General features: G+C 40.4%; 1 long non-coding RNA gene across 2 annotated transcripts in view; it reads left to right on the top strand.

Moving 5' to 3' along the window:
* Window positions 1-23819, top strand: part of LOC105482357 (uncharacterized) — a 204357-nt gene that overhangs the window by 140174 nt on the left and 40364 nt on the right. Inside the window, exon 3 of one of the 2 annotated variants that reach the window (XR_011624530.1) lies at window positions 11285-11330. The exons of the other annotated variant lie outside the window; for it this stretch is intronic. This is a non-coding gene — a long non-coding RNA (uncharacterized lncRNA). Of the gene's footprint in view, window positions 1-11284; window positions 11331-23819 lie in introns of those variants that run through there. 2 annotated transcript variants of the gene reach the window in all.

Raw genomic sequence — 23819 nt, 5'->3', positions numbered from 1 at the left:
AAGGTTAGAGGTTGTGGTTTTGTTGCTGTTGGGGCCCTGGAGGTTCCCCATACCCTGCAGGGTCACCCCACTGAGGCACTCCACACCTACCTCTTCCAAAGCACAGCAGGTACCCTCTGCCACTCTGTCATTTATTCCAAGTCTTTCTTTCTTGTCTATTCTCAAGGGACTGTGTCACTCAAGCCTCTGACCTTCTACCCACTGACAGTAAGGGTTTGGGCATTTTATAATCCTTTAAAGTGTTTTTTAAAAGTGAGAGAGGAAGAGAAAAATTGTCTCCAGATTGTTTGTAAGAAAATTCAGATTTACAAATAGGTAAAGTGGAAAGTGACTATTATCTTTATATGAACGTTTGAGAATTCATCCAAGCAGTTCTTTAACTATTTGACTCCCTTATGCATGTAGAAGAGCTTGCTTACTGCTCATTAGCCATGGCAAGAAGTCAGGGGGGCAGTCAGTTCCCACAATTAAAGATCAATACCCAGTGCAGATCAACATTCTCCAGTGCCAAGCCAAGTCATGAGAACTAGAAATGGGTCTGGAGAAATCTGATGGAGCCCCTTTTGCATAGTGCTTTTTGCAGTTTGCAATGATACATTCGAAATTACTCAAGAAATCAGCAGCATCTTTCATAAGAAGTTTGCATCCTGTCTGGTCTTCTAAGTATGTGAAAAAGACCACAAGCCCCTTTAGGTGCTTGTTGTCTGGAGGAGAGGGAAGACTAGATGCACAGAGCCATGGTGCCTGACCTAGGTCTATGCCCAGGGTGCAAAGCTAAACTCAGAAAGAGGAAGAGATTAGAAAAGTGGAGAGATGGCTGGGCTGTCTCTGAGCCTGCTGAGGGTAAATCGAGGCTTGCTTCCCTTCCTCCATTGTCTGACTCTTTCCTTCCCACTCTCCAGTCTCTTCCTCTCCACCTTCCTGACCCAGAAGCTTTGCACAGGCTGTTCCCTATGCCTTAAATGCTGTTCCCTATGCCTTAAACACTCTTCTCCAGTTGATTGCCTCGCTGACTCCAGCTCACCATCTGGGTTTCAGTGCCCTGTTCAGGGATGCCATCCTTGACCTACCGAAGTGCCCTCCCATTATAAGTTGCTCCTTTGTTATTTTTTCTCATAAACCTGTTGTTTTTCCTCATAGCACATAGCAATCACATTTATAATCACATATTACTTTGTCCATTGAATTTATTTAATCCCTGTTTTTCATGAGATTGTAAGCTCTTTGAAGGTAGGACTGTCATGTAAATTCCCTGTTCGGTGCTTGGCACAGAGTTGAGTATAGTAGACGCCCAATAAATATTTGTTGAATGAAAGGATAAATTAATTAAATTAGTGAATTAATCAATGACTCTAGCTATTCCACAACAAATACTTATAAATCCTCATTTACTTTGCTCCTTTTCTCTGAAAGCTCTTCTTCCTTTTCTTTCTTTATCTAAATCCTCATCAGCCTCAAAACCCAATAACAAAGATGGTGATAGCGTTGATGATATTAACCTCCTCTGGACCACATACTGAGAATTCCATATAAATGGAATTTTATTCGATCTTCATTACTCTATTGTTATTACCAAATATCATATGGCAGCCACTCCAAGACCCTGCAGCGATGCAAGGATTCTGCAGCCTGCATCTTGGAGCCCAGGGGTGCTGGGGAATTGAAAGGTGAGGACAACGCCCCAGCTCTTTGTGATTTGCACTTGGCATCTCTCTAGGGTGTCTGTGTTTTAAGCTGAAGGGCTGTGGCTGCTGCTGCGGCTTCCTTGCTTTTGTAATTCTCTCCAGCACTCTGGGACTGCTGGATTCTGCTGAGGCGGGAAGAGCAGAGAGAGATTTGTTATTGCTTTTCTGATGCTTTCAGTTACCTGGTCCTTGGGGGGTTGTAGGTAAAGAACAAGAAGCCAGAGATATGCAGTAGACCTAGACTGTTAAAATATAAGGTGGCTGATGAAGAAAGTGGTATGATTTGCGAAGCAATAAAAATTGTTATTTCCACTCTCACTCATGCACTCCATCCCCATCTTCTCCAAAAGCTCCCAAAGTACAGAGGTGAAAGGCAACAGTGTTCTCAGAGGCCAGGCTGCTGTGTTCAAGCAAGCTAGCCTGTGGAGCTCAGCATTTACACGGAGAGCCTCAGTTTCCTCATCTCTAAAATGGACATAAGAATAGTTCATACCCAATAGAGTTTCATGAGGAGTCAATGAGAAAACGTGTGTGAAACCTTCACGTACTGCCTAGTACCACATCACATTTTTAGCAAGTACTAGTTACTATTTTTATTATTTATTCACTAAATGTCTAAAGTTAAGCACCAGTCTGAATCCAAGCCCAAATGTTTCTGATTCCTAACTGTGTTCTTCTAGAATCACCCCTGATCCATTACGTGACTGTTTGCCTACACTGTGAGCAGAGAGGTGGAAGAGGAAAGATTAATTAAGAAAGAGTCATAAAAAAAATTCACTGAATATCGAATGGATGTAATATTAACATACGTAATTACTTCTCAACTTCAGAAGCTATAATATCAAAGATAAAAATCATGTCAGCTTCAATCTTTTTCTCATTGTAGATTCAGACCATTACATTAATGACTAACTTTCTGAGCTGTGTAATTTTCTCTTGGAAAGATACCTTTTTTTTGAGCTTAAGCACAGAAGCCCTTTCCCAGGCACACCCCGGACTTGAGGGTGGCAGAGAAACCTCCCTGTGGAGGCCTCTCCCCTCCCCTCCTACTGCTGCCGTTGTCAGTGGGTCGTCTCCCACTGGGAGGAAACAAAAGGCAATGAATCACACAGGCAGCCAAGCCTTGCCTTTGGCCTGGCTGTGGAGTTGGCTCCCGGGACTTCAGCAGGAGGTGGGAGCTATGTGTGAGCAAGCTACTCAGTGTCCCTTATTCAGAGACTGTTCCAGTAGGCACCAGAAACCACAAGCCTTCTGGGCTGGGCTTGTTCCTAGAGAAGAGGTCCCCGTGTCACTTGAAACTAGGCTCTTGTTCATTTTAAACAGGGGCTGTCACTCCCACCTCTTGTCTTGGATCTCCAACTATATGCAACAGTTGGCCTGGACCCTCTGTCCAGGACCTGGACCCTCCAACTATATGCGACAGGACAGAGTCTGTCTGTGGGAATTACAGTGTAGAATCCTCTCCCTAGAACTAAGTCACTGCCTCTTCCTCAGAAGTAAGAAATGAAAAGCATCCTAACGGTTTTTGGAAGCATGGAAGGATGTTTCCTTTTCAGTTCTTCTCTTTTTACAGCACCTCAGGATAGAACTGGGGCAAGGAGGAAGACCCCATTCTTCAGATAAAGAAATCATCCAATGTCAACATTGTTCCTAAATAGAACAAGAAGTTCAGTGGTCTAACTCCTTTTGTAGCCCCCTGAAACAGTGAGTCAAAGGGGAGGGAAAAAAGATTTTTTTAAATTTATATTTTAGTTTATTTTGGTGCCCATCTCTACTCAAGGCTGTCCCTCTAGTTCCTCCTCCTTTCATTAGGTGGCCAGTTCTGCCCCTGGCTGCTCAGAGCACCTCCTCCCCAAAGAAGCATCTTTCTTTCTTCTAGGCTTCTCTCCTCTTGCTATTCCTGTGTCAGGTACAAACTTTTTCCTGGCCTCTTTGGTTCTTTTAGCTCTGACTCAGGAAACTAACTGTAGAAATATAATTTTCCATTGGTTCACCTATTGCCCCATCACATAGAAATGCCAAAGAGTTTAAGACGGGCTAGCTGGGCGCGGTGGCTCACGCCTGTAATACCAGCACTTTGGGAGGCTGAGGCGGGCAGATCAAGAGGTCAGGAGTTCAAGATCAGCTTGACCAACATGGTGAAACCCCGTCTCTACTAAACATACAAAAATTAGCTGGGTGTGATGGCACATGCCTGTAATCCCAGCTACTCAGGAGGCTGAGGCAGGAAAATCGCCTGAACCCAGGAGGCAGAGGTTGAAGTGAGCCAAGGTCGCACCACTGCACTCCAGCTTGGGCAAGATGGGCTGACTTATAATTGGGGGGCTACATAAAACACAGTCCTCCTCAAAATTAGAAATGTTAATGGAAAGCAGCTGAAACTGAATTTTCCAGAGCAGTTTGTGTGATTTTACCTGGGATGGTGTACCCTGAATCCTGAGGTATTCTGCACAGAGAAAAGAAACAGTGCTTCCCCCCCCTCCTTCAAATCAAGTCTATCCCCAACTTGGAGCAAGTGTAAAAATGGAGACTCGTGTGCTGTATGTCCAAATATTTAATAACTCCAGCTAGCTACTAAATAAAATTATCCTGTTATTACCTTCATAACATCCTATAAGGCTACATTCTAAGGTAGAATCCTTGGACCCCCTGGAATTTGCATCAGGTAATGAAAAAGCAAAGAAAGTTGACTCATGGCCCCTGTTCCCCAGCCCCCATTACCATCTCTTCACTCACCCAGTTTGTTCCGCATTGTGAGAGTCTTCGTGTACACCACATATAACCTAGTTTAAGTCCATTGCCCCAACACCTGCCCTGGCTCAGGCCTTGTGATGCAGATGCTTGTGCATATGTTCCGCTCAAGAGAACAGACTAAGGAAACAGGCCTATTCAGGCTCTGAAGGTGGGCTCAGTCATTTGGGCAGAAAATTCTAGTGTCCCTGGTATCCACAGTGTGGCCCGGATGGTAACGTGGCATAGGCTGCAGATGGGCACACTTTCATGGCTCTGTGGACAAGGTCCAGGAAGGCACCCTCTACAGCTCAGGGCCCAGAGCAGGGTTTTTCTTGCCTAGGTCTAATGACAGTATGAACTTAAAGGGTAGCTATGCCATGTTATATGCATGCATTTGCAATCCAGCTGCATCTCATGTGTGCAACTCTACATAGGATAGTCTAAGTTGTTTAAATGCAGAGACTTTTTGATTTGACAATGATAAATGAGTATACTGGGCAAACAAGAGGTGGATAGGCCAATGAGCTCACACTAAGATAGGTTGTAACACTCCCAGATAGCACTGACCAACACATAGTTGGCACTTAATAAATGCATTATGTGTAAATAAATGAATGACCAATAGGAATTTTATAAAGGGTTTCATATATGAACTGAGAGATCTCTGATGGATATTTCAGGCACTAATAGCAGACAAAAGAAATGTTGATTGATTTTCAAACTTCAAGAAGCACCTCCTTATTAGAGGAGATTCCTCTATATTACCAATAACACAAGCTTTTTCAGCTAGTAAAGCATTTACAACTGCACTGAGGGCCCAGAGAATATATGCATGATGCTACCAAATAAGATATATATATATATATATTTTTGTTTGTTTGTTTGTTCGTTTGTTTTTCGTGTTTTTTTGTTTTGTTTTGTTTTTTTGTTTTGTTTTTGAGACGGAGTCTCACTCTGTTGCCCAGGCTGGAGAGCAGTGGCATGATCTCGGCTCACTGCAAGCTGCGCCTTCCGGGTTCACGCCTTTCTCCTGTCTCAGCCACCCGAGTAGCTGGGACTACAGGCGTCTGCCACCACGCCTGGCTAATTTTTTTGTATTTTTAGTAGAGACGGGGTTTCATGGTGTTAGCCAGAATGGTCTCTATCTCCTGACCTCGTGATCCGCCCACCTTGGCCTCCCAAAGTGCTGGGATTACAAGTGTGAGCCACCGCACCCAGCCCCAAATAAGATACTTCTAAAGCAGGGTTTCTTGACCTATGGTCACCATTGACACTTTGTTATGGGAGACTGTCCTTCATGTTGTGAGATGTTTCGCAGCATCTTTGGCTCCCACTCACTGGATGCCAGTAACATTGCCCTCCTATTGTAACAACTAAAAATGGTCCCGGGTATTGCCAAATGTTCTCGGGGGGGCACAATCACCACTGCTCTTAACTGATTCTAGATAGCTTGGCATCATCACCCAGCCAGAGTAAATACCAAGCTGGAATCACAGCAGGCTTTGGTTGCATCCAGGTTTATTGTCAATGGAAAATGAGAGTCGGGGGAAGTCAAACTAATGTTGTGGTTTTCTTTGTTTCATCAGTCTCCTAGATAGTATCACAAATGGTTATTTTAAGTTAAAAAAATTAAAATGAAGAGTAATGATGTTTAAATCTCTTACAACCATAGCACTACTAATTTCTGGTTTTTGGTTTTTTAGTGCTAGGGAATGAGCCAGCACTCATTGAATGTGCTAAAAGTTCAAATGTAGAATGAGATAAACAGAATGAGAAAGCATCTGCCAAAAGCATCTCTATTCGAGTCTCAATTCTCAATGATGCAAGCTTTTTTGGCAGATTCAGGAAGGGTTATGTGGTGCAGAGGCAGCCCCCCATTTCCATGGACATTCGCTAGGTCTTTTTCTTCTGCTGGCCCTTCATTTCTGCTTCTTCCTATATCAAAACAGGAAGTTGTGACTTAGTGACTTATTATATGCACATGTGTGCCTGTCATGACATGCTGGAACTTCATGAAGCTGTAGATGTTGTTTTGGGTTCTAGAAATCCCCAGGATGTAATTAGCCATATTTACTTGTATCCCAAGAACAAAATTATTTATGCATGAGAACACACCATTTTGCCTCTTCCCCACTTTTTCTGAGCAGGAAAAAAACATTTCTTGCTAAGTTAGCTTCCAGAATCTTTTTGTGGTTGAGAATCTAGTTAGTAAAATTAAAGGAGGAGTTAATTTGAACTATATAATAGAAAGCCAGAGTGGGTAGGAGATAGAAAAGCTATATTGACTGCGTATCGATGAAAATGCTTAGAAGAAGAAGAGAAGGGAGAGATATCTGGAGGAATTGCTGCCATACACATGGAACATACTACTGATGGTCAGAAATATTTTTAATTCTTTAAAAATATTTTTAATTTTTAAAATTTAAAAATATTGTTAGGTATTTTGCCACACATTAAGACCACTCTGATTAAATAATAGAAGTGCTTAAAACTATAATTTAAGGCCAGACGCAGTGGCTCATGCCTGTAATCTTAGAACTTTGGGAGGCCGAGGCAGGAGGATCACTTGAGATCAGGAGTTTGAGACCAGCCTGGTCAACATGGTGAAATCCCATCTCTATTAAAAATATAAAAATTAGTCAGGCTTGGCGGCAGGTGCCCATAATCCCAGCTACTCAGGAGGCTGAGGCATGAGAATCGCTTGAACCAGGGAGGTAGAGGTTGCAGTGAACTCAGATCATGTCACTGCACTCCAGCCTGGGTGACAGAGTGAGACTCGGTCTCAAAATAAACAAAAGCATGAATAAATAAATAAATTAAATTACAATTTAACTGCAGAATATAAGGTTTTTTCTTTTATTATACTTTATGTTCTAGGGTACATGTGCACAACATGCAGGTTTGTTACATATGTATACATGTGCCATGTTGTTGTGCTGCACCCATTGACTTGTCATTTACATTAGGTATATCTCCTAATGCTGTCCCTCCCCTCTCCCCTTACCCCACAACAGGCCCTGGTGTGTGTTGTTCCCCTTCCTGTGTCCAAGTATTCACATTGTTCAATTCCCACCCATGAGTGAGAACATGCAGTGTTTGGTTTTCTGTTCTTGGGATAGTCTGCTGAGAATGATGGTTTCCACCTGCATCCATATCCCTACAAAGGACATGAACTCATCCTTTTTTATGGCTGCATAGTATTCCATAGTGTACATGTGCCACATTTTCTTAATCCAATCTATCATTGATGGACATTTGGGTTGGTTCCAAGTCTTTGCTATTGTGAATAGTGCCGCAATAAATATACATGTGCATGTGTCTTTATAGCAGCATGATTTATAATCCTTTGGGTATATACCCAGTAACAGGATGGCTGGGTCAAATGGTATTTCTAGTTCTAGATCCTTGAGGAATCACCACACTGTCTTCCACAATGCTTGAACTAGTTTACAGTCCCACCAACAGTGTAAAAGTGTTTCTATTTCTCCACATCCTCTCCAGCACCTGTTGTTTCCTGACTTTTTAATGATCGCCATTCTAACTGGTATGAGATGGTATCTCATTGTGGTTTTGATTTGCATTTCTCTGATGGCCAGTGATGATGAGCATTTTTTCATGTGTCTGTTGGCTGCATAAATGTCTTCTTTTAAGAAGTGTCTGTTCATATCCTTTGCCCACTTTTGGATGGGGTTGTTTGTTTTTTTCTTGTAAATTTGTTTGAGTTCTTTGTAGGCTCTGGATATTAGGCCTTTGTCAGATGAGTAGATTGCAAAAATTTTCTACCATTCTGTAGGTTGCCTATGTATATATGGTTTTTTTAAAAAAATTAAATAATGCAATGCAGAGACTGAGTCCTGCGGTCCTGGGCTAATGAATGGACATCATTTGGCAGTGACTGTACTAACTTCCCTGTCAGGTGAACCTTCACAGCTACTGTGAGTCCAGTATTTTACATGTACTCTCTCTCTCTCTTAAGTTGGTGCTTTGGACAAGACGGCTGGGAAAAGATTTCTCAATCAATGTGATATCTACCACATTATTCATCAATTACAAATTCATTAAATAACTACCATGTAACAGTACTGTGTGAGATCCTGGTGACACAAAGAAGAGGGAGACAGAGCCCCTCTCTTCAAAGAGCTTTCAGTCTTATCTGTAAGTAATTTATTTAAAATATGTATGGTAACATACATACAAGCTAAATGTGTGTTGCCAAATGAATCTGGTATTTTAATAGTATTAAAACCTATTCCAAAAGTAGAATTTTCCAACCAAATTAGATGAATGTATACAATGTGAATAACTTCATTAGGAACTATTTCAAACCTCACAATTTCTGGATATATCTGGAATAACAGGATTCAGAAAGATGTTTATTACGTATTTATTACACTCTGTACTTTCCTTGCTGAATCTGATACCACTCCAGAAATGAACAACAGACCTTTCTAACATGGTGACTCAGAGTCAGAATCCACACAATTTCAGGAGCAGAGCAGGCAGATGAGAAAGCGCCTCACTCTGAAGCAATGCCTTCCATTGTTTTTCAGGCAGATGCCACATCAAACTCAAACTCTTCAACTGATCCCTAAATTAACTGTGTGAAGGAACTTTCTGTCTTTTTCTCTCTGGATCTGGGGACATGTTATATTCTATTAGCAGCCTCTCTGATTTTTCATCTAAAGCCCTTCCCTTGCCTTGGATATTGGCTAACATTTTCCACTGGTCAGAAACTTTGTTTATACAGCTGATCAAGTTAATGGTTCATCTCCTCTGCTCCGTAGGCACTCCAATTCTACCGTCATCATAACTAGGACTGGTTATTTTGTTCGGCAGAATTATTTCAGTAATATAAGATAACCAAATTAGATTGGTGATCGATTAGTTTGTTCAGTACTCATCCCAGTAAATAAAACCAAACAGGCTCCAAATGGCTGAAATGCTATTGCAGCAGAGATGCAGTGTGAATCAAAGCTTAGAGACCTCAGGGAATTCATAAAATCCTACTCTGCAACCAGATGATTGTCCTATAATAAATACTGTCTGCCAAAGACTCACACATTTCCTCCTTTTCTCAGTGGTATGGGTTAGCATTCTATGCTACATAGATTAAAAATACCACCATTTATAAAGTTGCTTTTGAAAACCACTAGATTCAAAGAGGAGTTCAAAGGCCTAGACAATGCTGCCTCAAATTGATTAATAGCTGCTCATTTTTCTATTCCCATTTCTTTGTAAATGCTGATATAGGAAAAATTTGGAGAGTCATCACGATCTCTGTATTAATGAATACAGCAGATTGAATATCTGCTGAATCATAAATAACTGAATTTTGTTTTTTAAATATCTTCCTCTCATTTGAAGGAAAAAGAATTTCTTAAAAAAGAAAAACATCTAAGATGCAATGGAGAATGTATCAATAAACTTTGAAATGTATTTTCTTTAGTGAAAAAAGAAGTCTAAGTTTTAGAGAGAGCTTTGCCACTGACTTCCTGTGTGTGCTTAAAATATGTAGCTTCACACTGTATGTGGTAGCACTTTGCAAAGTCTAAGAAGACATTATAAAGCATGAGACTGCTAGCGAAGCTTCTTAAATTGTGGGATGCATTGCTGGTGAGATGAGAGACACCTGTCAGTGTCCAGGGGTTTGCTTTTGGAAATGAATATTAAATGGTATTAAACTACATAGTAGGAAAGTTATTCCTTTTTCAAATCTCAATTACTCTTTCTGATTTCTTCAAAGAGCAAGTCTTCCTGTGGTGCCAACATGTCCTCACTACCTAAACACTGGCTAAGCTTCCTTACTGTAAAGGACCTCAACCTCAGGCATGGAGCCTTGAATGAGAACATGTATTTAACTAGATTTCAATATCACAGTTTAGTTTTCCTTGCTCATGTTTTCATGATTTTTGTTTTTAGGTTTTGTTTTTTTGGGGGGGAGGGGACAGGGTCTCTCTTTTTTGCCAAGGCTGGGGTGCAGTGGCACAATCATGGCTCACGGGAGCCTCGGCCTCCCAGGAGCTCAAGCAATCCTTCCACTTCAGCCCCCTTTGAGTAGCTGGTACTTACAGGCACACACCACCACACTTGACTAATTTCTTAATTTTTGTAGACACAGGATCTTACTATGTTGCCCAGGCTAGTCTTGAACTCCTGCCTCAAGCAATCCTCCCACCTCAGCCTCCCAAAGCTCTGGGTTTACAGGTATCAGCCTCCCAAAGCTCTGGGTTTACAGGCATGAACCACCGTGGCCAGCCTGCTCATATGTTTTTGTGGTAAACTCCTTAATGACCAATGGTAATGCCTTCCCATTAATAGCAGTTATATAAAGTTTCATTTCTATGTAAAATTATCTATGTGAAAAAAGAGCCATTTTAAAGAAAATGTTGAATAAATAATAGTCAAGTGATACGTGAATTTGGCAAAATTTGTGAATGTGATATGAATATGTTTGAAGCTTGGGAGCACATGTGGAACACATAGGCCAAGACTTAATATGTGTTGTTTTGAAGATAGTTAATCCTTTTTTTAATGTTGCTTTGTTTCATCCTTCACCATCCTTAAACAGTTCTTACAAAGAAACATTGGAAATAGAGGAAGGAAATTGGAACTTTCAGCTGCCATTTTAACTTTCACTGATAAACCCACTCACTGGGAGAATTTAGGCACTGGAATCCCACTTAAATCTTCTAAACTTTTCAAACACTAAAAATTGACAGCATTGACTGAGCTAAAGAGATATTCTCCTCCCCAAGAGTCCGGTTTGTGTCATTAACCTTGGAAAGGGACACATACATGCAATATATCAACCTTGGACAGAATGGACTTCAACATGTGGATGAAATTCATTTTGTTCTGTTCTCTAGGGACCACGTGAATTTGTGAACAATTACAATTTTGAAGAAGTTGTGGGTAAGCTAATCCCCTGTGATCACAGCATTTTCTCACCCATGTTTCTTTTCTCCCTCTCTCTCTCTCCTCTTTCTCTCTCTCTCAATGGGGAATGGAGTAGAAAAATATTTTCAAAGAGTTGGGTTGGAACAAGAAGCATGGAAAATTTGTTCGTAGGTTTTTAAAATACTGTTTCTGAAAATTTATGGATGAGCGCAATTTAGAAAAAGTGAGGAAATTACATGATGACATTCAGGCAACTTGTGAGCCTATTTTTTTCCATATAATGTTGTGCTGAATAAAATCACAAAGTAATGATTTCCACTTGTTAATAAATAATTCTTGCTTGAAGTGAGGAAGTCTTTAAGAAGGAGAAGAAATAATCATAATCATAATAAAAGTCAGTAGGATCATCTTCATTCCTTTTAAATATGTTCAACTCCAACCCTGGAAAAGTTAACTAAACCTCATCTCAACATTAAATGCTGCCTCTCCTATGGGTTTTTTTTTTTTTAATTGGTGTATCATTTTCCTACAGTCTTCGAGCCTGTGTTTATATAATTATTGTCACAAATGTAGGTATTTGACACTTTAATAACATATTACTGCACTTGAAGGAAAACACGCCCTTCTGCACGATTCTTCTTGCCTGGGTGTAGGGCTCTTCTTTGGAGCAGATGTTCATTGCTGTTACGAAAGGGCTTTAGAATGCTGGATTCAGATGAAGCTGGGAGGCGAGCGCCAATTATGTCATATGGTGTCAGTGCCCAGTTACAACACTCACATAATCATCTTTTTTATATTTTTAATTTTTTAGCCTTAATTATTCCCATGTATACTTCAGGGCTCTCTTTATGGAAAGCTGGGATTTGAGTTGCTATTATGTTTTTCACCTAAACAGGACAAGGAATGTTTTCATGGTCTGATTTTTAAAAGAGTGTTGGGAATGTCTCGCAACAAACAAAAACCCAAACCTGTCCTATAGCCTGGTCACTGAGGGCTGATGCTATGTTTTTTATGTCTAGTATGCCTAGGTTTCAAATAAATTTGTGTCAAATTAACTAATCAAATAAATAAACCAACAACATTTTTCTATTTTTTTAGTCAGCTTAATGATACACCTTCCCTATTTCTTCCATTCTTGGAGACTGGAACTATTCATATTCACATGACCTGGAAAAATGAAATATGCCTGGTTCACTCAAAGCAGGGCTATTTAATCTTTAACTCCTAGCCCCATGTTCTTTGCACAGCATCCTTTCTTTCTTTATTTTTATTATACTTTAAGTTCTGGGATAAATGTGCCGAACATGCTGATTTGTTACAGAGGTATACACATGCCATGGTGGTTTGCTGCATCCATCAACCCATCATCTACATTAGGTATTCCTCCTAATGCTATCCCTCCCCTAGCCTCCCACGCCCCAACAGGCTCTGGTGTGTGATGTTCCCCTCCCTGTGTCCATGTGTTATCATTGTTCAACTCCCACTTATAAGTGAGAACATGCAATGTTTGGTTTTCTGTTCCTGTCTTAGTTTGCTGAGAATGATGGTTTCCAACTTGCTCTATGTCTCTGCAAGGACATGAACTCATCTTTTATATGGCTGCATAGTATTCCATGGTGTATATGTGCCTCATTTTCTTTATCCAGTCTATCACCGATGGGCATTTGGGATGGTTCCAAGTCTTTGCTATTGCGAACAGTACTGCAATAAACATACATGTGCATGTGTCTTTATAGCAGAATGATTTATAATCCTTTGGGTAAATACCCAGTAATGGATTGCCAGGTCAAATGGTATTTCTGGTTCTAGATCCTTGGGGCATCACCACACTGTCTTCCACAATGGTTGAACTAATTTACACTCCCACCAACAGTGTAAAAGCGTTCCTGTTTCTCTACATCCTCTCCAGCATCTGTTGTTTGTTGACTTTTTAATGATCACCATTATAACTGGCATGAGATCATAATTCATTGTGGTTTTGATTTGCATTTATCTAATGACCAGTGATGATGAGCTTTTTTTCATATGTTTGTTGGTCACATAAATGTCTTCTTTTATATAACAGAAGTGTCTGTTCATATCCTTTGCCCACTTTTTGATGGGGTTGTTGGTTTATTTCTTGTAAATTTTTTTAAGTTCTTTGTAAATTCTGGATGTTAGCCCTTTGTCAGATGGATAGATTGCAAAAATTTTCTTCCATTCTGTAGGTTGCTTGTTCACTCTGATGATAGTTTCTTTTGCTGTTTAGAAGCTCTTTAATTTGATCCCATTTGTCAATTTTGACTTTCATTGTCATTGCTTTTGGTGTTTTAGTCACGAAGTGTTTGACCATGCCTATGTCCTGAATGTTATTGCCTAGGTTTTCTTCTAGGGTTTTTATGGTTTCAGGTCTTACGCTTACTTCTTTAATCCATCTTGAGTTAATTTTTGTATAAGGTGTAAGGAAGGGGTCCAGTTTCAGTTTTCTGCATATGGCTAGCCAGTTTTCCCAACACCATTTATTAAATAGGGAATCCTTTCCCCATTGCTTGTTTTTATCAGTTTTGTCAAAGATCAGATGGTTGTAGATGTGTGTCATTATTTCTGAGGCCTCTGTTCTGTTCCATTGGTCTATGTATCTGTTTTGGTACTACTACCTTGCTGTTTTGGGTACTGTAGCCTTATAGCACAGTTTGAAGTCATGTGTCCAGCTTTGTTCTTTTTGCTTAGGATTGTCTTGGCTATATGAACTCTTTTTTTTGTTCCACAATATTGATTCTTCCTATCCATGAGCATGGAATGTTTTTCTATTTGTTTGTGTCCTCTCTTATTTCCTTGAGCAGTGGTTTGTAGTTCCTGAAGAGGTCCTTCATATCCCTTGTAAGCTGTATTCCTAGGTATTTTGTTCTCTTTGTAGCAATTGTGAATGGGAGTTCACTCATGATTTGGCTCTCTGTTTGTCTGTTACTGGTGTATAAGAATGCTTGTGATTTCTGCACATCGATTTTGTATCCTGAGATTTTGCTGAAGCTGCTTATCTGCTTACGGAGATTTGGGGCTGAGATGATGGGGTTTTCTAAATAGACAATCATGTCCTCTGCAAACAGAGACAATTTTACTTCCTCTCTTCCTATTCGAATATCTTTGTTTCTCTTGCCTGATTACCCTGGCCAGAACTTCCAATACTATGTTGAATAGGAGTGGTCAGAGAGGGCATCCTTGTCTTGTGCTGGTTTTCAAAGGGAATGCTTCTAGCTTTTGCTCATTCAGTATAATATTGGCTGTGGGTTTGTCATAAATAGCTCTTAATATTTTGAGATACATTCCATCAATACCTCATTTATTGAGAGTTTTTAGCATGAAGGCATGTTGAATTTTATCAAAGGCCTTTACTGCATCTATTGAGGTAATCATGTGGTTTTTGTCATTGGTTCTGTTTATATGATGGATTACATTTATTGATTTGTGTATGTTGAACCAGCCTTGCATCCCAGGGATGAAGCCAACTTGATCGTTGTGGATAAGCTTTTTGATGTGCTGCTGGATTCAGTTTGCCAGTATTTTATTGAGGATTTTCACAATGATGTTCATCAGGGATACTACCCTGAAATTTTCTTTTTTTGTTGTTGTGTCTCTGCCAGGTTTTGGTATCAGGATGATGTTGACCTCATAAAATGAGTTAGGGAGGAGTCCCTCTTTTTCTATTGTTTGGAAGAGTTTCAGAAGGAATGGTGCCAGCTCCTCTTTGTACCTCTGGTAGAATTTGGCTGTGAATCCGTCTGGTCTTGGGCTTTTTTTGATTGGTAGGCTATTAATTACTTCCTCAATTTCAGAACTTGTTATTGGTCTATTCAGGGATTCGACTTCTTTCTGGTTTTGTCTTGGGAGGGTGTATGTGTCCAGGAATTTGTCCATTTCTTCTAGATTTTCTAGTGTATTTGCATAGAGGTGATGGTAGTTTGTATTTCTGTGGGATCAGTGGTGATATCCTTTTATCATTTTTATTGTGTCTATTTGATTCTTCTCTCTTTTCTTCTTTAGTAGTCTGGATAGTGGTCTACCTATTTTGTTAATCTTTTCAGAAAACCAGCTTCTGGATTCACTGATTTTTTTGAAGGAGTTTTCGTGTCTCTATTTCCTTCAGTACTGCTCTGATCTTGTTTCTTGTTTTCTGCTAGCTTTTGAATTTGTTTTCTCTTGCTTCTCTAGTTCTCTTAATTGTGATATTAGGGTGTTGATTTTAGATCGATTCTGCTTTCTGTAGGCATTTAGTGCTATAAATTTCCCTCTAAATACTGCTTTAGCTTGTCCCAGAGATTCTGATATGTTGTGTCTTTGTTCTCATTGGTTTCAAAGAACTTATTTATTTCTGCCTTAATTTCATTATTTACCCAGCAGTCATTCAGGAGCAGGTTGTTCAGTTTCCATGAAGTTGTGTGGTTTTGAGGGAGTTTCTTAATCCTGAGTTCTAATTTGATTGCACTGTGGTCTGAGAGACTGTTTGTTATGTTTTCCATTCTTTTGCATTTGCTGAGGAGTGTTTTACTTCCGAGTATGTGGTCAATTTTAGAATAAGTGCGATGAGTGCTGAGAAGAATGTGTATTCTGTTGATTTGTGGTGGAGAGTTCTCTAGACGCCTATTAGGTCTGAACAAGCATTTATTTTTAAGGGACAGGGTTTCAGTCTGTTTCCCAGGCTGAGTACAGTGGCAAGATCATAACTCACTGCAGCCTTGACCTCCTAGGCTCAAGCAATCTTCCTGTTTCAGACTTCCAAGTAGATAGAACTAGAGGCATCCACCACCACACCATTCTACTTTTTATCTTTTAATTTTTTGTACAGATGGGGTCTTACTGTGTTGCCCAGGCTGGTATCAAATTTCAGGGCTCAAGCAGTGCTCCCACACTGGCCTCCAAAAGTACTGGAATTTTAGGCAGAAGCTACAGTGCCCAACCCGCATTAATATATTTACTTTCTATTCAATTTAGTGAACACTTTCTATAGGCTGCCTAATATTTAATTTTCATTCATATAAATCCTCACAACTTTACTGGAACATCCTAGAGGGCAGACACAAGATCATATACTTTTGATGACTTCATGAAATGCATCAATACTCAAGTGAAAGCATTTTACACATGCTTTTACTTTCCTATCAGAAACAGTTAAAACAAAGCTTTAAAAAAATAAACTAGGTATTGATGGAACATATCTCAAAATAATAGGAACTATTTATGACAAGCCCACAGCCAATAGCATACTGAATGGGCAAAAGCTGGGAGCATTCCCTTTGAAAACCAGCACAAGGCAAGGATACCCTCTCTCACCACTCCTATCCAACACAGCATTGGATGTTCTGGCCAGAAAAATCAGGCAAGAGAAAGAAATAAAGGGTATTCACACCCCTTGTAAGTTGTATTCCTAGATATTTTACTCTCTTTGTAGCAATTGTGAATGGGAGTGCACTCATGATTTGGCTCTCTTTGTCTATTATTAGTGTATAGAAGTACTTGTGATTTTTGCACATTGATTGTGTATCCTGAGTGAATTAAATCTTTCCCATAATTAATAGCACTAATTGAGTCTTACCCACAATCCAAGAGTATATGGCTATCCCCATTTAAAGATGAGGAAACTGAGGCTCAGAGCAGTTAAGTAGTCCAGGGTCACACAGTTGATAAGTTGCAAAGCAAGGATTTAGCTCCAAAGACTTTGTTCTATAAAATGCTGGATAAGGGACTTGTTGCGGAGGAATGGGTTTCATGAGTCAGTGATGTCATTCGACCCCTGACCTAGAGTTGTTCAATATGAAAACCAACACTTTGAGGGAGTTGTACTAGAAAACCTCATCCGGAAAGAATTTTTGCTCATTTCAGTCTAGGTACATTCTCCCAGTCCATCTGATTTGGCTTTCCGCAGAAACCTGGGCAACTGTTTGGTATATAACAATTGGTACTTTTCCAACAAGAGTCAACCCTACATCCTAACAGGATGGGCACAACTGGACTGCCCTGCTTTTGACAATACAAAAGATTGGGTCAGATGAGGCTGGCCAGCAAAACCCAGCTTTTCAGGGGACTGGGAGGCAAGGCAACCCCAAGTCTCTGGCTCAAATAGGAGACTTCCTAAGCTTCTCAAAAGGCCTCTCCTTGAAAACCTATGCATCTACTCCTCCTAAAAAGCTGCAGGGAATGCTGGCAGGGCATCTAAATAGGGAAATGGAATCCAAGGATCAAAGGAGAAATGGCACAGGGTAGAAGGGAAATGCACACACACAGAGACACACACATTCGACAAAGTAAGGAATCTCTCCTGGAACACTGGCCTAGGAATGAAGCAGTCAAAAAAGAGGAGGCAGTGCTGACCCTCATAGTGTCCCATAGGGGCTGTAGGCTGTGGATGATTCCTTAATTCCATGTTAAATTGTCAGGCTGCTCACCTGTATCCTGGGTCTTAGAAAAAACTGTGATTTCTGAGGAGCAACCAGAATCTTCTTGGGCCCCTGAGAAAAATGATAAAGGAAGCTGTGGGGTCTTGGAAAAGGCCTCTAATCACCAGGACTGAGATTTTTTCTTTTTCTTCCAGAAGAGAGAAGGAGACACTGACTGTTTCTCCCAAATAATCATTACCATCATTATAATTCACACTGAGCCTTCTTAGCACTGATCAGCTGATTAGCTAGCATTAACAGATCATTCTGTGCCAGGTAGTGTGCTCAGCACCTTCTAAACATCAAATCCCAAAGACTCTAAAATGTAAGTTCTAAGGTTATGTTAATTTTGCAAAGAATTTTTGAAGTCTAGGGCTGCCTGTCCCACACAGTAGCCCCCAGCCACATGTGGCTTTGAGCTCCTGACATGTGCTGTGTGTGTTAATACAAACAGGTGTTCAAAGACTTAGTACAAAAAGGAAAAAAAATGCAAAATAATTTATTAGCAAATTTTAATGATTACTTATTCAAATGATTTTTAAATACGTCAGATTAAACAAATCTATTAAAATTCATTTTATCTTTTTTATGTTTTTGTTTTACTTTGTCTAATGAGGCTACCAGACCATTTTAAATTACATATGTGCCTCAGTGTGTGGCTTATACTTTATTTCTGTTCAATAGAGTGGCAGTCTAGAACAGAGGTCAGCAAACTACAACCCTCAGGCCAAATGCAGCCCACAGCCTGGCTTTGTAAAGCTTATAAGCTAATACATGACAGAATTATTTTTACATTTTTAAAGGGTTATAAATTTCTTTTAGTGTGAGAGAGACTGTATGTGGCTTGCAAAACCCAAAATATTTGCCATCAGTCCTTTACAGGACTGACCCCTGGTCCAGATGATTCAGTGGCAGAGCAGGCGTCAGACCCAGGACCACCAACCCCAAAGTCTGTGCTTTTTTCACTATGAACATCAGCTGTCATACTGGGTGCTGGACATGGCATGGAACCTTTATATACATTGTCTCATTTAATCCAGAGATTAAATAATGTTAATCATTAACATTTATTAATAACACTAATATGATACTACATGAGATTAATGATGTTATTATGTCCAATTTAAAGATAAGCAAGCTGAACATTGTAGAGATTTACTAATTTTTCTTAAGTCACACAGCCAGTAAATGATAGGACTGGGATTTGAATCCACTTCTTCCTGAAAGCTACAACTGCAGGCCCTTGATACCTCCTGCTTCTGAATCCCTACTATGTTGAGGCAGGGCCAGCCTCTTCATTGATGAGCACTGACTTATCTACTCTTGAGTCTTTATCTGAGGTGTTGTGATCTTTCCAGGTATAATCCAATCCGGGAATCTGAAAACTATTGCCTACAGGCCAAATTTGCCCCCACAGACCTAATTTGCTCAGTTGGGGCAAAACGCTGGCCTCAGTATGGCTTGAGAAAGAACTTGGCAAGCAATTGTACGTGAAACAAAAGTGGTAGTTCCAGGATATTTTGGGTAGACTCATGGCAAAAACTGTTCCGTAAGGTGGCCACGTGCCATTTCCAAATGATATAATAATAGCTCTCATCACCGAACACAACCCTGTTCTTTTGTTACGTATTGTCTAGGGGTGCTTTTGTGTTACAACGGCAGAGTTGACTAATTGCAACAGAGACCGTGAATCCCACACAGCCAAAAATATTTACTATCTGAGCCTTTACAGAGAAAGTTTGCTGACTTCTAATCTACTTTGTTCAGGACAGGGATCACGTTGACCCCTTCTGTACGAGCAGTGCCCACTACAGTGTGGAGTTAGTGAGGGCCCAATAAGCATGGAGTGGTTGGGTGAGTGGTTGACCAGTGGGTTGGAGAGGAGAATCAGGAGGTCTCATGGCCTCTCTTCCTTGTACAGAGGTCCCTTAGAACACATGCAGCACACACACCTCAGATGCTGCCATCTCTGTAAGAGATGTTGGGATTCTCCCTGATTCTTTCCCACTTCCCTCCTCAATAGTTACTTGACCAGGAACACGTGGATTACATTTCACTTAAAAACACACAGGGAATTTCAAATTAGCGGGAAACATGTTTGGCAAAAACTAAAATACTTTGCAAACCATCTGGGATGTTCTCCTGTTAGTAATGGAGCCGAGTGCCACTGTCCTCCATGGAGAAATGATTTTTTACAAAATCCACATTAGTTCCAGGACAAAAGGACTCTGCACATTTAAGCAAGACCAACAGGAGTGAATAATGTTGGCTTCACTATGTCTTGAGAACGGAATTGGCAAGCAATTGTATGTAAAACAAAGGTGGGAGTTCAAGGATATTTTGGAGAGACTCACAGCAAGAACTATTGCATAAGGCAGCCATGTACCATTTCCAAATTATATAATAGTTACCATTACTGAGTATTTCCTATGTTCTAGGCACAAGCACCTTACACCTTTACCACAAGTAATCCTCCCAACAACCACATGAAATAGGTCCTATTATTGTCCACATTCCAATTAAAGGAAACTAACAATTAGCTTAAATAATTTTCCCCCAGGCCACACAGCTGCTAAGTGGTAAAGGCAGGGCTCAAACCCAGATCTAGGACTAGCTAACTCTGGGCTCTGTGCCTCCCACCAGTATTCCACACTGGACTCCCCATAAGTTTCCTCATGGCATTAATTATGTTTCCCATGCCCTTTGAGTACAGCAGTGCTGGGCATATGGTAAGCATGCAATAATTACTTATTTTCTCATTCATGTATTCAAAAATGTGTATCAAAACCTACTATATGCTAGGCACCATGATAGGTCATCGGGATTCAATGGTAATGTAAGACAGATGGACTTAAATTAAATTTATTAATTTTTTAAAAGGCATCCTGGGATTTTGTATCGGCTATCTCTGTATGTAGAAGATGTTAGACTCTGTATCTAGAAGATGTCAGACTTCCCTTTGCTTATCCATTCTTTCTTGTTTGGAGGAAGACTTATTTTTCTGTCTCATATCTCTGTCCTTCTTGCCCCGCTGCTTTCCCCCCTTCTCCAAAAATCCCAGCTCCAAAAACAGTCTACACATTGTGAAAAAGATTTCTCAAACCACAAGGGTGATGTAACTTTAGGCCTGTGTTTTCTCTCTCACATACACAAAATATTGGATCTGAGTGAGATTTAAAAAAATTGGTTTTTAAATGTGATGAAAAGAGTGTCCTTTTCACCAGAACAAAACAACCCTTAATGCTGAAGCCTCCTTCCTTATATGGTTGGCTTCCAAAAATGAAGAAATCTGTGCATTGGGCCACAGGCTCCAGACAAAGTCTGAGGACAAGGAAAACCTGTGGACTGAAAAGATCGTCGATGTTTAGAATGAACTGGAGGCTCCCTTCAGGCTTCGGAGACCGTGGTTAAAGACACAGCCTATATTTCGATGGGCAGCAGCCCAGCAAGGCTCCTTTGTAATCCAGCTGATACGACAGGGTTTTTGCCATGGGAAGTGTTTGCATTTGAGCGTTTCTCAGCTAGTCACTAGGCATCAATTACTTAGGAGTCAGATCTTGGCCAGAGGCCCCCGTTCCACAAAGTATGTCATTCTGTGTTCACAGAAATGGAGTTTACAGTCCTGCCACTAAATTAAAACTGGTGCTTCCAAATTAAAAGCAGACAGGACAGATGTGCAGGGAAGAAACGGAGACTCACATCTTTTGTGAATCAGCTAATCCTTGTGCCAGAACTTGAAATCAGCTTTTCCTGTAGAGGCCTTGACTACACCACACCTATGTAAGCTGCATTAAATGAGGTGGAATTAACATTTTACCAGATATTTCCTCCGCTCTGCCATCTGGACAAGGATAAAGAGCTCAGTGAAGCCCAGAATCCCAAAAACTGTGCAACATGAGAACATGGGGCCAGCACCTGAGGGTGGCCACATCCAGCCTGTCCCCTCATTGAGCAATATGAAGCCATGTAGGACACCAGAGGGTGGACGAAAAGCACGTGAACCAAGTATGCTGCTCCTAAGGATGAGGGTTCAAGCACAATCTCAAAACTCCAGTGTCTGCACTCCTCAAGGGAAAATGATTTAAAAAAAAATACGATTTTCACTATTCTGCCTGCTTCGTTAATCACCTCATGATACAAATATTAGCTTTATTTTATAGGGCATTTATGATATTAAATTTGAAAACCTCAAGTATGATCAGGCAACTTCATGCTTAAAAGCCTTCAGTGGCTTCCCATCGCCCTCACGATTAAGAGCAGCATCCTTTATTGGGTTACTAAGACTTGCAGGGTCTGGTTTCCACCTCATCTTCTCTCCTCTACTCTGTGCTGCAGATACATCCACCTCATCTTCTCTCCTCTACTCTGTGCTGCAGACACATTGACTTTCTTTCCATTTCTCCTGCACACCATATTCTCTTCCACTTCAAGTTGTTCCTTCTGCTGCAAAGCTTTTCCAGTCACCCTCTTTTATAATCTCATTATTAAGAAAAAATTTACATACACACAATTCACCCACTTAAAGTGGACTATTCAGTGGTTTCAAGCATATTCACAGAGTGGTGCAAGCATCATTACATCTATTTCAAAACGTTTTTATCACCCTTAAAAGAAACCCCTTTACCTATAAGCTTTCACTTTCCATTTTCCCTCAAGCCTAGGAAATCCTTAATCTACTTTCCATCTCTCTTCTGTCTCCTGTTGCAGACATTCAAACAAATGGGATTATCCAACATGTCGTATTTTGTGTAGGACTTCTTTTACTTATCATAATGTTTTCAAGGTTCATCCATGTTGTACCGTGGATCAGTGTTTTGTTCTTAGTCATCAAGTAATATCCTATTGTATGGATATACCACATTTAGTTGATCCATTCACAGGTTGATGGACGTTTGAGTTACTTTCACTTTTTACTATTATGAACAATGCCACTATGGGCATTCATGTACAAACTTTTGTGTGGACGTATGTGTTCATTTATCTTGGGTTTATACCCATGGATAGAACTGCTAGGTGATAAGGAAACTATGTTTAACATGATGAGGCAACCACCATAATTTTAACTAATGTTAACTACCACTCATCCTTTGAGTTTCAACTGAAATGTAACTTCCTCACAAATGCATCCCTGTCCCTTCCACTTCCTCCTAAGGTCCGCTGTTAAATGTCTCTCATAACATACTGTAACTTTTCCTTCATTGTCTTAGCCTAGTTGGTTGTTATGTATTTAGGTACATAATGATTTTATATATGTCTGCCTCTCCTCTTAGACTATAAGTTAGATGGCCCTTTAGCTCATGGCTATATCCCCAAAACTCTTACTAAGGCACTGTGGCAGCCAGTCTTCAAAATGCCCTCCAAGGATTCCACCTCCTGGCATTTGTGCTTTTACGTATACTTTCCCCTGGGTGCAAACTTGTCTCAGTGATGGACAAATAAAATAGGAGACTTGGGTACTAGGTTCTCTCTCTCTCTCACTCTCTCTCTGTCTCTCTCTCTGTCTCTCTCTCTCTCTCTCCTTGCTCTAGGAGAAACCAGTGGTTAATTCATATGGACACTGTATAGAGAGGCCCACTTGGCAAGAAGCTAAGACCTTTTGCCAATAGCCATGTGAATGAACCATCTTGGAAGTAGGTCCATCAGCCCTGGTCAAGCCTTCAGATGACTGCAGCCAGAGTCCACATATTAATGGCAACCTCTTTAGGGATCCTAAGCCAAAACCATCCAGCTAATTCCTTGAATTCATGACCCATAGGAATTGTGGGATAATAAATGTCTGTTGTTTTAAGTTACTAAATTTTGAGGGTAGTTTGTTATACAGTAATAGAAAATGGCAATCATTAAAAAGTCAGGAAACAACAGGTGCTGGAGAGGATGTGGAGAAATAGGAACACTTTTACACTGTTGGCGGCACTGTAAACTAGTTCAACCATTGTGGAAGACAGTGTGGCGATTCCTCAAGGATCTAGAACTAGAAATACCATTTGACCCAGCCATTCCATTACTGGGTATATACCCAAAGGATTATAAATCATGCTGCTATAAAGACACATGCACACGTATGTTTATTGCAGCACTATTCACAATAGCAGAG

Source organism: Macaca nemestrina, chromosome 6 (assembly GCF_043159975.1).
Source record: "Macaca nemestrina isolate mMacNem1 chromosome 6, mMacNem.hap1, whole genome shotgun sequence".
NCBI classification, from domain to species: domain Eukaryota; kingdom Metazoa; phylum Chordata; class Mammalia; order Primates; family Cercopithecidae; genus Macaca; species Macaca nemestrina.
Note: the sequence above shows the minus strand (reverse complement) of the source record. Positions and strands in the feature narration are given on the sequence as shown.